This window comes from Paramormyrops kingsleyae, chromosome 20 (genome assembly GCF_048594095.1).
Source record: "Paramormyrops kingsleyae isolate MSU_618 chromosome 20, PKINGS_0.4, whole genome shotgun sequence".
Taxonomy (NCBI): Eukaryota; Metazoa; Chordata; class Actinopteri; order Osteoglossiformes; family Mormyridae; genus Paramormyrops; species Paramormyrops kingsleyae.
The window spans coordinates 20,550,516-20,561,310 of record NC_132816.1 but is presented as its reverse complement, the minus strand read 5'-3'; positions in this window follow the sequence as shown (position 1 = coordinate 20,561,310).

Here is a 10,795-nt window from a genome sequence, read left to right as displayed (position 1 = left end):
GGATAAAGTTCAGCATTTATAAAAGCGAAATAACCAAACACACAGGCATAATAGTCACGCTTCAAGATGAACTTCACCCAAAGTATTTAAAAAGGAAGATATCAATCCTCCATGCTGATGCGCCAGGCTTGTCACATGACCGACAGGTGCCTCTCTGATTGGGTTGAGTGGAATAGACCCAGTCATGTGACATTGCTTCTGCAACACATCTGGCAAGGCGTTAAAAAGTAAACAAACCCGGCGATAGAAGGCGGCTGAACACCTGAGCTGGACGCTCCGTCGTCTCAAGAGGACTTTTCTGTGGGAGGGTGAAGAGAGGGCGGGGTGGGGCGGCTTTAGGTATTTGGGGGGTAGTGGCTGGTCTGGCTGGGGGGGGGGGGGGGTCCTGTTTAATCAGCAGGCATTTAATTGGCTCCCGGACTCCTGGAGATTCCACATTTCAATGAAGCAGAGTGAGACCCTCGAACGGCACCCTTTTCTAATTAAAATCGTTATAAATCCCCAGCGCTGCATCACACTGCATTAACTGAGCCGCTTTAACGAAAAAGAAAGCCGTAAAAATCCCGCAATAAAAAAAAAAAACTGCAGATTTTAACCCCATGGGCTGGGTGTGTGTGAGAGTACAATGATGCTCTCCTTCCCGTGCCCCTCTCAAAGACAGAGGGGGGGTTAGCGGGGGGTGGAACAATAGTGGGACGTTCAATTAACAGATGACTCAAGCCGCAGGACTGGAGCCCCGCTGTCACCGTGGAGACAAGCAGGCTGAGGGAGGGGGCGGCTGCTGCCTGCACCCAGCCGGGGGGGGGGGGATTATTCGGGCCCTTTATCCGGGATCCTCTGGTGGGGGCAGCAGTTGGGATGGGGAGGTCGCATTTCTGTAGATGACCTGCGAGCCCCTCCCTGGTCAGTATGGGGAGACAGAGGAGCTGTGAGGCTCAGGCACTCACGGGGGGGCGTTGCACCCCTTAGAGCTGGTAGCCACCATGTCCCCAGTCAGAGGGGTCACCATCAATGGGACTAGGCCAGGGACCGGCTGTGTGTGAGCCAAGCAAATTGGGCAGCTGAATTAATACAATAAGATAGCCTCCCCCCCCCCCCCCACAAAAGGCTGTAGGTGTGGAGATGCAGGCATCTGAACATCATAACAGCGGGCCTGTGCCTCCCATGATGCTGTGCCGTGTGACGTCCGGCCACGACCTTTGGCGGTCCGGACCGTGACAGCGGTCCAAGCCTGTTTATCTAATTCCCCTCCCCCTGCCTCTCCACTGGATTTCACCATCCCCTCTGGAAAGACGCAGAAAATGCAGATGGATGGCTGAGGACGGCTGCGGTGCTCCTGGGCTCCACCGGGGGGCAGTGTGAGCAGAGTGGCCCAAGCCAAATCACAGGACCGGGTGACCGCAATAAGGGGGTAAAAAAAAATACTTCTGGTGAATGGCAGGAATTGGTGGGGGTATGGAGGCTCCAGAGTAATCAGCGGGATTTGGTGAAAGAAATAAAGGATGTGTGTAGTGGGGGGGGGCAGAGGGTAGGGGGTCTCAGTAGGCATGGTTTCCTGTTGGGAATTGCCCATGCATCATTTTCACATCTCTGGCCGGCTTTGCCAATAACAGAGAGAGTGGGACTGATGACACACAGGATTAATGAGATTGGGGGCAAGGGAGTGTGTTGGGGGGGCAGTGGCGGGGGGAAGATGGTCAAACCAGATGTCGAGCGAGAGGGAGTCGGCAGAAGGTCACGACGATATCACGCTCCTTCACTCCCCCCCCGTCCTGTGGACTAACACAGGTACACAGTGACTGGGGGGGGGGTGAGGGGGGCAGGACTCCGAGGGGGCCGCTGTGTTTTTGTTTTGTTTTATTCATTTTCGTTCCAGGTAAGAGTCACATTGAACAAGGAGCAGAGTCCAGGTGACCTGAGGATCAGCAACCGCGAGCACAGAACCAAGAGCGCCAGGCTGTCAGAACGTGGCCCGGGTGCAAGAGCTGGTGTGAGAGAAGGTTCTGGAAAAACTGCCAAGAGCTGTGCCCCAAATCCCACTGGGATGCCGTCTCTCACTCCTGCCTTCTCTTTTCCTCCTGTGGTGACGCCTTCTTGACCCTGATCATTAGTGACATCTGCTGTCCAGAGAAATTCTTGCTGACTCGCGAAAACAGAGACTCAGGACCCCTCAACTGCTGCACACTTTGGATATACCTTACTCCCGTACGTTTCCCAGAATTCCAATGTTATTTTCCCAGAATTCCATCCACGGGGCCCCAATTTCTCTGATGGGATGCCTGTAAGTGATAAATAGCATCTTACTTCGGTCTGGATCAGAATTTAACACTCAAAATCAGGTTATGTTATGTTGTTAATTGTGTGTTAATAATATAATTTCCTCACTTCCATGACTTAAAGTTTCTCTGTTTCTTACATGCCAGTCAGAATGCTCACAGACATCCTCCATAAAGCAGCACAGAGCTCCCCACCTCCCCTGATAAAGGCACTTTTCTCCGTCTGATGTCATGCAAGCCTGGGTCAGAGCCGTACTGTGAGTGGATTTGCCAGGTCAGCGGCCGGTCAGGTGAAGGAGGGGTTAATAGCCAAGCTGTAAATAAAGAGCCCCTCATATGAAAACAAAGGAACATGGAACAAATTATTTCTGCCTGTGAGTTTAGCGATGAGAGCTTAATCAAAGCAGTGTTTTGCCAGCGTGTCCACACTCCCCCTATTGGCCAATTATGGAATTGCAAGCAGAGACAAAAAAAAACAAAAGACGCGTGTCCCCCGGGGAATCAGGCCTATCAGGATGAGTAATAGAGGTGTGGTACAGCAGAGCCCAACATGCACCCTGAATGCCTCGCTCCTAATTTGTTAATAATCGCGTCTCTGGCGGGCAGACGCCGCTCGCCTGCCTGAATGACAGCGCTGACGGCTCCGGAGCGAGGGGGAAGCCGATAAAATGAGTTAATAAAAAGGAGAGCGTGCATTTGTGAGTGTCTCTGTGAGCAGCGCGGTGCCGGGCCGTGTGGGTGCGGGCGAGGTTCCAGGCGCCCCGCAGAAAGGATCGTCCAAGGACCTGGAACCGAGATGTTGATGTGTGAGATGCCCTTTGTCGGGATGGGGTATTAGGGTTAGGTTTAGGGTTAGGTTTAGGGTTAGGTTTAGGGTTGGCCTGAGATGCCATGGGGGATGTGGGGGGTGGCACACAGTCTCCTTGGCACTCTGGGACAGCCATCAGCTCATTCCATCACAGGAAGGTGATCTGCATATTCATTCATTCATTCAGAATTGGCTTAATTGGCCAATAATGTTTATGTATAAAAGGAATTTATCTCTGGTTTGTTGTTGCTCTCAATGTACTTAACAGGACAGATATACAGCAAAAAAATATTCATTCTTTCTTTCCTTCTTTCTTTCACCTATCTGTGGCTGCATTCCCTCGCTGGGTCCCCAGGGAAGGTCCAACGTCACCAAAGTCTTAGCAGCCTGTGAAGTTAAAGCACAGGCTGTCACAGAAACTTCTAGAGTGATTACAAACGTTCATAAATCCACATATCCAAGCAGATACCCATAATATCAGAAAGTGAAATGACTCCCTGCAATGAGTTTTATTCCAGTTTACAAAACCCTGCGTGTTACTGCGTGTCGAAACTGCACATAATGCTGGGCTGGCCAGGTATGTTCAGAGACCCCCAGGCATACACACACACACACACACGCACACACACACGCACACACACAACACACATGCACACACACACACACATGGGAAGTAGTTAAACATTCTGGGCCCTGTGACAAAATGTCACCTTGGGGCCCCCACCCCCCCTTACATTGTATAATTTTATAATTTTACATATTAAAAGGCCCCTGTAAAGTGCTGGGGCACCTGAATCTGTCCGGGTGTCCATGCCCCTCCCACAGCCCTGCGCACACACACGGAGAGTTGCACGAGAAGCCGTGAGCAGACATCTGTTCTGCATGTGAGCGGCGAAACGCAGTCCGGTAATAAATAACACGAGCGATGGAGGCGCGCTTCCCAGCACCTGGCACCGGCAATGCAGCGGGGGTGGTGCGGTGTAAATGAGGGGGGGCTGACTGACTTAAATTGAAATGGGAGGTGATGTTTATTGGGGTGCTTATTTGGTGAAAAGAAGTGAGCGGGCGGGGGAGGGGCGTTTTCTGTGACGAGAGACACGGACGAGCGATTATCCTTTTTAGGTGGCCAGGCTATATGGGGGAGGCAGATACAAAGCCAGGCTGTTCCAAGGGGGTGCTGCCATCCGATGGAGGGTTTGTGTACTGCAGGGTAGCCAAAACAAAGGGGGTGCCAGGACTGGGAGGCAGTATGGACTCCTGTGGGTCTGGTGTTTCCTGCCATCTGAGAGCAAGCAGAAACAGATACCCCCAGCCATGGGAGCCAACAGGGAGAGAACAAACAAACTCCTCCGAGTCAGAGGGGGTGGCTTGAACCCAAAACACTGTGGGTGTAGATCCCCCATGCCCACCAGTGACTCTACTCAGATGTTGTTTTTTTTTCTTTTTTAGGGTGAGGCCTTCATTCGCACTGTAGCGGAACCTGTCAGAACCAGCCTCAAGTGGCTCGGATCCTGATCACCTGCTCCGGACCCGCCTGCCTTCCTTCGGGTGATACCAGGTGCACCGGCCTTGCTAGATCCGACCTGTTTCCCTCACAGGGTTGGGTTTAGTGCTTTACTGACCCGTCGGGAGGGTGAGTTTAAATCCTTTGGATCAAAGGCCCGTGGAGGAATAGACTGGAGCTCTGGGGGCTGCCCCACCCCCGTACCCCTGCCCCCCGCCCTGGATTCTCATTCTGTTTTTGGTCGCTAGTCCCACGCAGGAAGGCTCAGTCATTCCAGCTCAGTCGGCGTTAAACTTTCTGACAGAGTGCATGTTAAACTGAATCGTACTGGAAGACACAGAGGGGAGTCCCTCTTGAAGGAGCAGGATGAGGAGGCTGGAGGGGGAGACCCACACATGTTCCCCATAAGGTCCTCCTGGCCGAGTGTGCAGCTAGCCCATCCCAGGTGCTCCTCATTACCGCAGGCAGTGGGGGGGGAGCAATGAGGGGCAGGCCAACAGACACCAGACACTACAGTCCAAACCTGCCCTCCCCCCAGGCAGCTCCACCTGTGAGAGCCCACACCCCCCCCATCACCAGTGGTTATGCATGGGGGGGGGCAGCCGGCGAACCAGGCCGAATGGGATTCAATAGTTGAATCCCATTTGGCCTGGCGCTCTACTTCTTGGTATAGCCAGCAATGATTGGCTAGGATGTGGTTGGGCCTTGGGGACCGGCCTGCGGGGGCTTGCCGGGATGTGGCTGGGGGTGTGGGGACCGCCCAGGGTGTGGCTGGGCCTTGGGGACTGGCTGGGATGTGACTAGGCCACGGGGACTGGCTGGGATGTGACTGGACCTCGGGGACTGGCCTGCAGGTACTGGCCGGGATGTGAGTGGGCCTTGGGGACCGGCCTGCGGGGGCTTGCCGGGATGTGAGTGGGCCTTGGGGACCGGCCTGCAGGGACTGTCCGGGATGTGGTTGGGCCTCAGGGACTGGCCAGGTTCTGGCTGGGCCTTGGGGACCGGCCTGCGGGGACTGGCCGCGATGTGACTGGGCCTTGGGGACCGGCCTGCGGGGACTGGCCAGGTTGTGGCTGGGTCTCAGGGACATGTCATGGGGGCATTACCGACCCCACTGAGTCCCGCTGTATTGTTCACATTTTCTCACATCTCTTCACCCATCCCTCTTTCTTACCCTCATCTCTCCTCCCAGCTCACTCACCTTTCATTGTCTTTCTTTACCTTCCGTTCCTTCACCTCCTCCATATATCTCCCTGTCTAACACCACTGCCACTTGCATCCTATTCACTTTCCCCTCTCCCCCCCCCCCCCCCCGTCCTCTGGCTCCTCCTTCCCCTCCCCAACATCTCAGTAGCTGATTAGTTCCAGGAGGACGGGCATGTGCTTCTTATTTGAACAGGACTTAAACGGGCAGAATGAAATCCAAATGTACAACCTGTGGCCGATTCCTGGAACACAGAGAAGCTGAGAGAGAGAGAGAGAGAGAGAGAGGAGGGGGGGAGAGAGTGGGAGAGAGAACACTTCAGATTTACTGTTTGGAAATGAAATAATTGCCTTGGCAGCAAATTGCTTGAACGAGGGACACGTGGTGGGGGGGGGGGGGGTCATTTCTGTCTCTTCCTGCCATGGACTGTCAGAGGTGGCAGATGCAGGAGAGATGGAGGCCAGACTTTGGGGTCAGGTTCCACAGGAACTAACAGCTATCCAGCAACCTTGCCTAGTCGGCGATGGCCAACCGGTTTTGGCCTTAGGGTGGGAAGCTTCGGATTGGTCGACGGAAAGAGGAGCATCTGTTAGCAGGTGCATGAAGCAAACTGGGCGACCAGTAACCATAGCGATGGAATGCATGAATGTCACATGACAAGCCAGACCCCACAGCTGACGAGTCTGTGGTCCCACTCCCACCCAGTTTCCAAACAGGTGGGCTCCTCAGGCCCCAAATACACGCAGAGGGGAACCACTGGGGTGCCCCATGCCTTGTTAAATGCCTCAAGTTCAGAAATTATCAATTGTTTTAGCCCACAAGGGGGCAATAGTTGCCTCTGTTTTGATTGGCTGGTGCGATCCCTGAGGTCAGTGCCTAATTTCATAATGACTAATTATCTGGTAATGGGCCGTGGATGGGGGGGCAGGCTAGAGCTGGGATCTCAGAGGGAGGGGCTCCCTATGCCGCAGAGCGCTTATGGTATTGCCCTGCCCCCTCCCCCCCACGGTCCCGCCCCTATCCCAGGCGGGGCATTAAAGCAGCCCCATCTACTAAAACCCGCCGGTTAAATATTTACAAATGCACCCTTTTCTTTTTGCGTCCTCTGTTTGGATTCTGGGGGCCGACTGCACTGAAACAACTCCACAGTCCCTGTCTCCCCACTTCAAAAAAATGGGGGGGGGGGGCAATTACAAAGGATTTTCCTTTCATTTTGTCTTCCTCGACCCAGAAACACCCCTCCCAGACGTCCATGTCCAAAAGCACTGGCAAACACAAACACTCACAGTGCTAATGTTTTCAGAGTCAGCTGGGGGGGTCAGTGCAGCGGTGTATGTCATCTCCGTGAAAAAAACAAGCGATGTGAAAAACAGGAGAAGAAGATGAATGAGAGAGAAGAAGAAGAAGAAGAAGAAGAAGAAAAGCCCATCCAGACCCAAGTGGGAGCCCACAAAATGCCCCCCCCCCCTCGGCCAGACTTGGGAGCAGAACAAAGGAGTGGTTGTGACTGGAGTCCGCATGTGTCCCCCGGACACCTTGTGCGGGGAGCACACACACTGCAGTCAGTGATCACAAGAGGGTGCAAGCGAGCAGGTTGGAGCCCCCCCGCCCCACCCAAGGCAGCCCCCCCCCCCCCCCCCCCCGAGTCCCCATCTGACCCTTTACTCATCCTGCATGTTCATGTCGCCACCGTGAGCAGCTGTTAATTGCTAACAGGAGGATGGAGAGCGCACGCTTCCTATTTACACCCTTACAGCGCAATTAATGAGTCTTAACCTTCACTAAAACACACGCAGAACAGAACGGCTGCAAGCGAACGAGAAACAAAAATATCCGGCACTTCTGTCTAATATCTGGCAGATGTAGGGGGCTTGTTTCGTGGGCTCCCACCCCTCCCCCCGCAACATCTGTTTGCGAGAGTTCAGTAAACCCCCCGCATTGCACACATGTGATTGGTGATGCAACCCCCCGCCCATTACTGGATCCTCGCCACGAAGGCAGCTTGCCCTGCAGCACAAGTGCAGCAAATGCGATGGAGAGCAGAGGTGCATCTCGCTGCGAGACGGCCGGCTGGATCTGCCGTCCCCAGACAGGACACTTCCTGTTTATCGCAGGCCAACGCTTCTCTGGTCATGTGACTGTACCTGGCCGTACAGCTGCCCCCAACCCAGACTGGAGAGTGCAGGGGCTTGAAGGTGTGGCATCTGGATTCGGGGGTTTTGGGGGGGGGGGGGGATTGGGGCAGATTCCGAAAACATGAAGTGACCAGAGAGGAAGGGGTGGGGTGGGGGGGGCGGGTCACACAGGATTGGGGCTTTGAGGTTGGGAACTGGCAGAATGTTTATGATGCTTTTGGGAGGAGGGGGACACACCAAAAGATAGAGGACAGGAGGAAGGGTGTGGGGGGGTGTGGTGGCGGGGCTGGGCGGCCAAGCGGCCTGTAATTAGGTCAGCAGGAATGTCTGTCATCCAGCGGGTGTGGCTACTCACATGCTCAGGGAGCAAACCTCTCCCAGCCTCGCTCTTCTCTTTTCAGGCACGTTGTTTTTTTAAACCCTGCCGCCGTATCTTTTCACAGCTATTTAAATATTTATTAAGCGCAGAGAAGTTTTAATACAGGAAATTCCAGCCATGTATTATATTTTCAATATGCACTCTCTGGAGCTGTGATAAACTCCGCCCACTGGGCGTGGCCCGTGGTGCTCATTACAGGATAGGCAGACTGACAGGTCCGTAGAGGTGCGGATCCTTTCCTTTGGCCAGCTGTGTACGAACTTGAACCTGTAGCTCCACCCATATCTCCGGTGACCATCCAATGAGGCAGAGGGGATTGCTTGTGGTTGTCCAGTCAGGATTTGGCATGGTGAGGGAAGTATAATGCATTAAAATGAACTAAAGAAACGCCATTGGCGGGGGGGAGGTCGGGTGGAGGTACTGGTAATGGCGGCGAGACCAGGCTGCTGTGGCAGTGCAAGGCCACTGGGACGAAGAGCGGGATTCTGGGAATTCCTCATGTCCATCTGCTGCCCTCCATCACTCACTGTGGGACTCTGTAAGAGGATGGGTGGAGACCTGGGGGTGTGGGGGTGCGGGGGGTCAATCAAGGGCCAGTGGCTCCATGCAAAGCAGATGCAGATGGGCATGGAAAAGGGGGGAGATATCAGCCCCTCACAACCACAGACAGTAAGGGTGACCATTTGAGTATCAGTTAGGGGTGATGTCATGCGCCTCACCGACTGAGGTGCATTGTGGGTGATGGCCAGCAGCTTTCCATTCCGGATAGAATCAGGGCAGCATGTTGCTGACCTGGGGAGGGTATGCCAAACAGCCTGTGCCTGTGCTATTCCCCCCCCCCCCCCCATGCCCCCCCGGCTATCAAAGTCCTTACCTGCTTTTGTCCAAGTCCACCTCCTCTCATGAGCACAGTTCTTCAGTCTTCAGTTCATCTCTCTCTCTCTCTCTCTATCTCAGTCCCTCTTTCTGTCTATCTCTCTCTGTCTTCATCCCGCTCTTTGTGTCTCTCTCTGTTTTAGTCTTTCTATATACATCTGTCTAGATCCCCCTTTTTCTGACTGTCTCTTTCTGTCTCTCTCTCTCTCTGTCGCCCCCTCCTGGCCATCTATCAGTTAGCAGCCAGTATTCCTGATGACCCGTGCCATTGCATGGGAGGTGAGGAGGTGAAGCTGTGTCAATCTGCTGCTTTATGAGAGCAGACATTTAAAAATGATTTATTGCCAGTTTTCAAAGCCGTCTCACGGCAATTTGAGTGGGGTCTGTTCAGGGCGACTCAGAACTGGGATCTGGGTCAGGCAGTCAAAACACCTCTTCCAGAGGCTTACGCACCAGTTAGAGCTTCAGGGAAAATGGGCAGCGCCACCCGTTCATGAGGTCACATGACCCTACTGTGGTTAGGCATTTCGCCTCGGTACCATGTCAGCCTGTGGAAAAAAGTCACGGTCACAATTAATGGACATCATGGTCTGGTTTGTTCTGAGCGGCTGCCCTCCTGTGCGATACCCACTGTGCAGTTCAAAGTGCCCAAAGGCGCTCTGTGGCTAGAAAACTGAGGAGGAATTCAGAGTGGGGAATTGGGCCAGTCCGGAATCACATCCCACCCCCTCGATGCCGGGGGTCATGTGACCACTTCTCAGTGCTAATGAGGAAACCTGTGAGGAAGCCAGGCAGCAATTCAGCATCAGTATCGCCGGGCAGCAGTTCGGCATCAGTATCGCCGGGCAGCAGTTCGGCATCAGTATCGCCGGGAGTCACCGCTGCTCCGCTGATGGGGCCTGTGACACTCCCTCCAAGGTGTCCCATGCATTGTTGCCTGTGCTTCCTGGGACAGACTCCAGGCCATGGCCTGGTATCAGATAAACCGTCATGGAAGATGGATGGATGCGTATTCACGAAGACGCACATTCTGTGTGACCAGGAACCCAGTTGTTAGCTAAGAAGGTTGAAAAGAATCATTTCAAACAGATCCTGTTATTCTGCATGGGTCCGCAACACCTTCCCGCTTGTGGTTCTGGGCGCCTGCTCAGGTGACTCGTGAACAGACCTCCCTTGTGATCCAACGGGAGGCTGCAAATCCACGCGCCCCCCCCCATCCCCAACGTCTTTCGCAATAAATGCGCCCGACCCTGGCGAACCTCTTCCTGCTTTGGGGGACCTTGTTGCATGCATGCATGCGATTGAAGGTAATTAACGTGATTGGGGTTGGGTGCCTTAAAGCGCTGCATTGATAGCAGAGCAGGAAGTGTGGTCAGGCAGAGGTGCTGTGGAGGTTTGGGGACAAAGGTGGCCAATGTTTGGCCGGACAAGGGGACCCGCCCAGCTCTCAATGGGAGACTCTGTTCTAGGGGCTGGATAATGTGTAATTAAATGTGATTACGGAAGCTGTGCTCTCTTTTTGACTCACACACATATGCATACTCCCCAGCCCACAAAAAAGGTACCCCCTCTGCCTTAGGCTGAGGGTCTGACCTCACAAAAGGTTGCTTTCA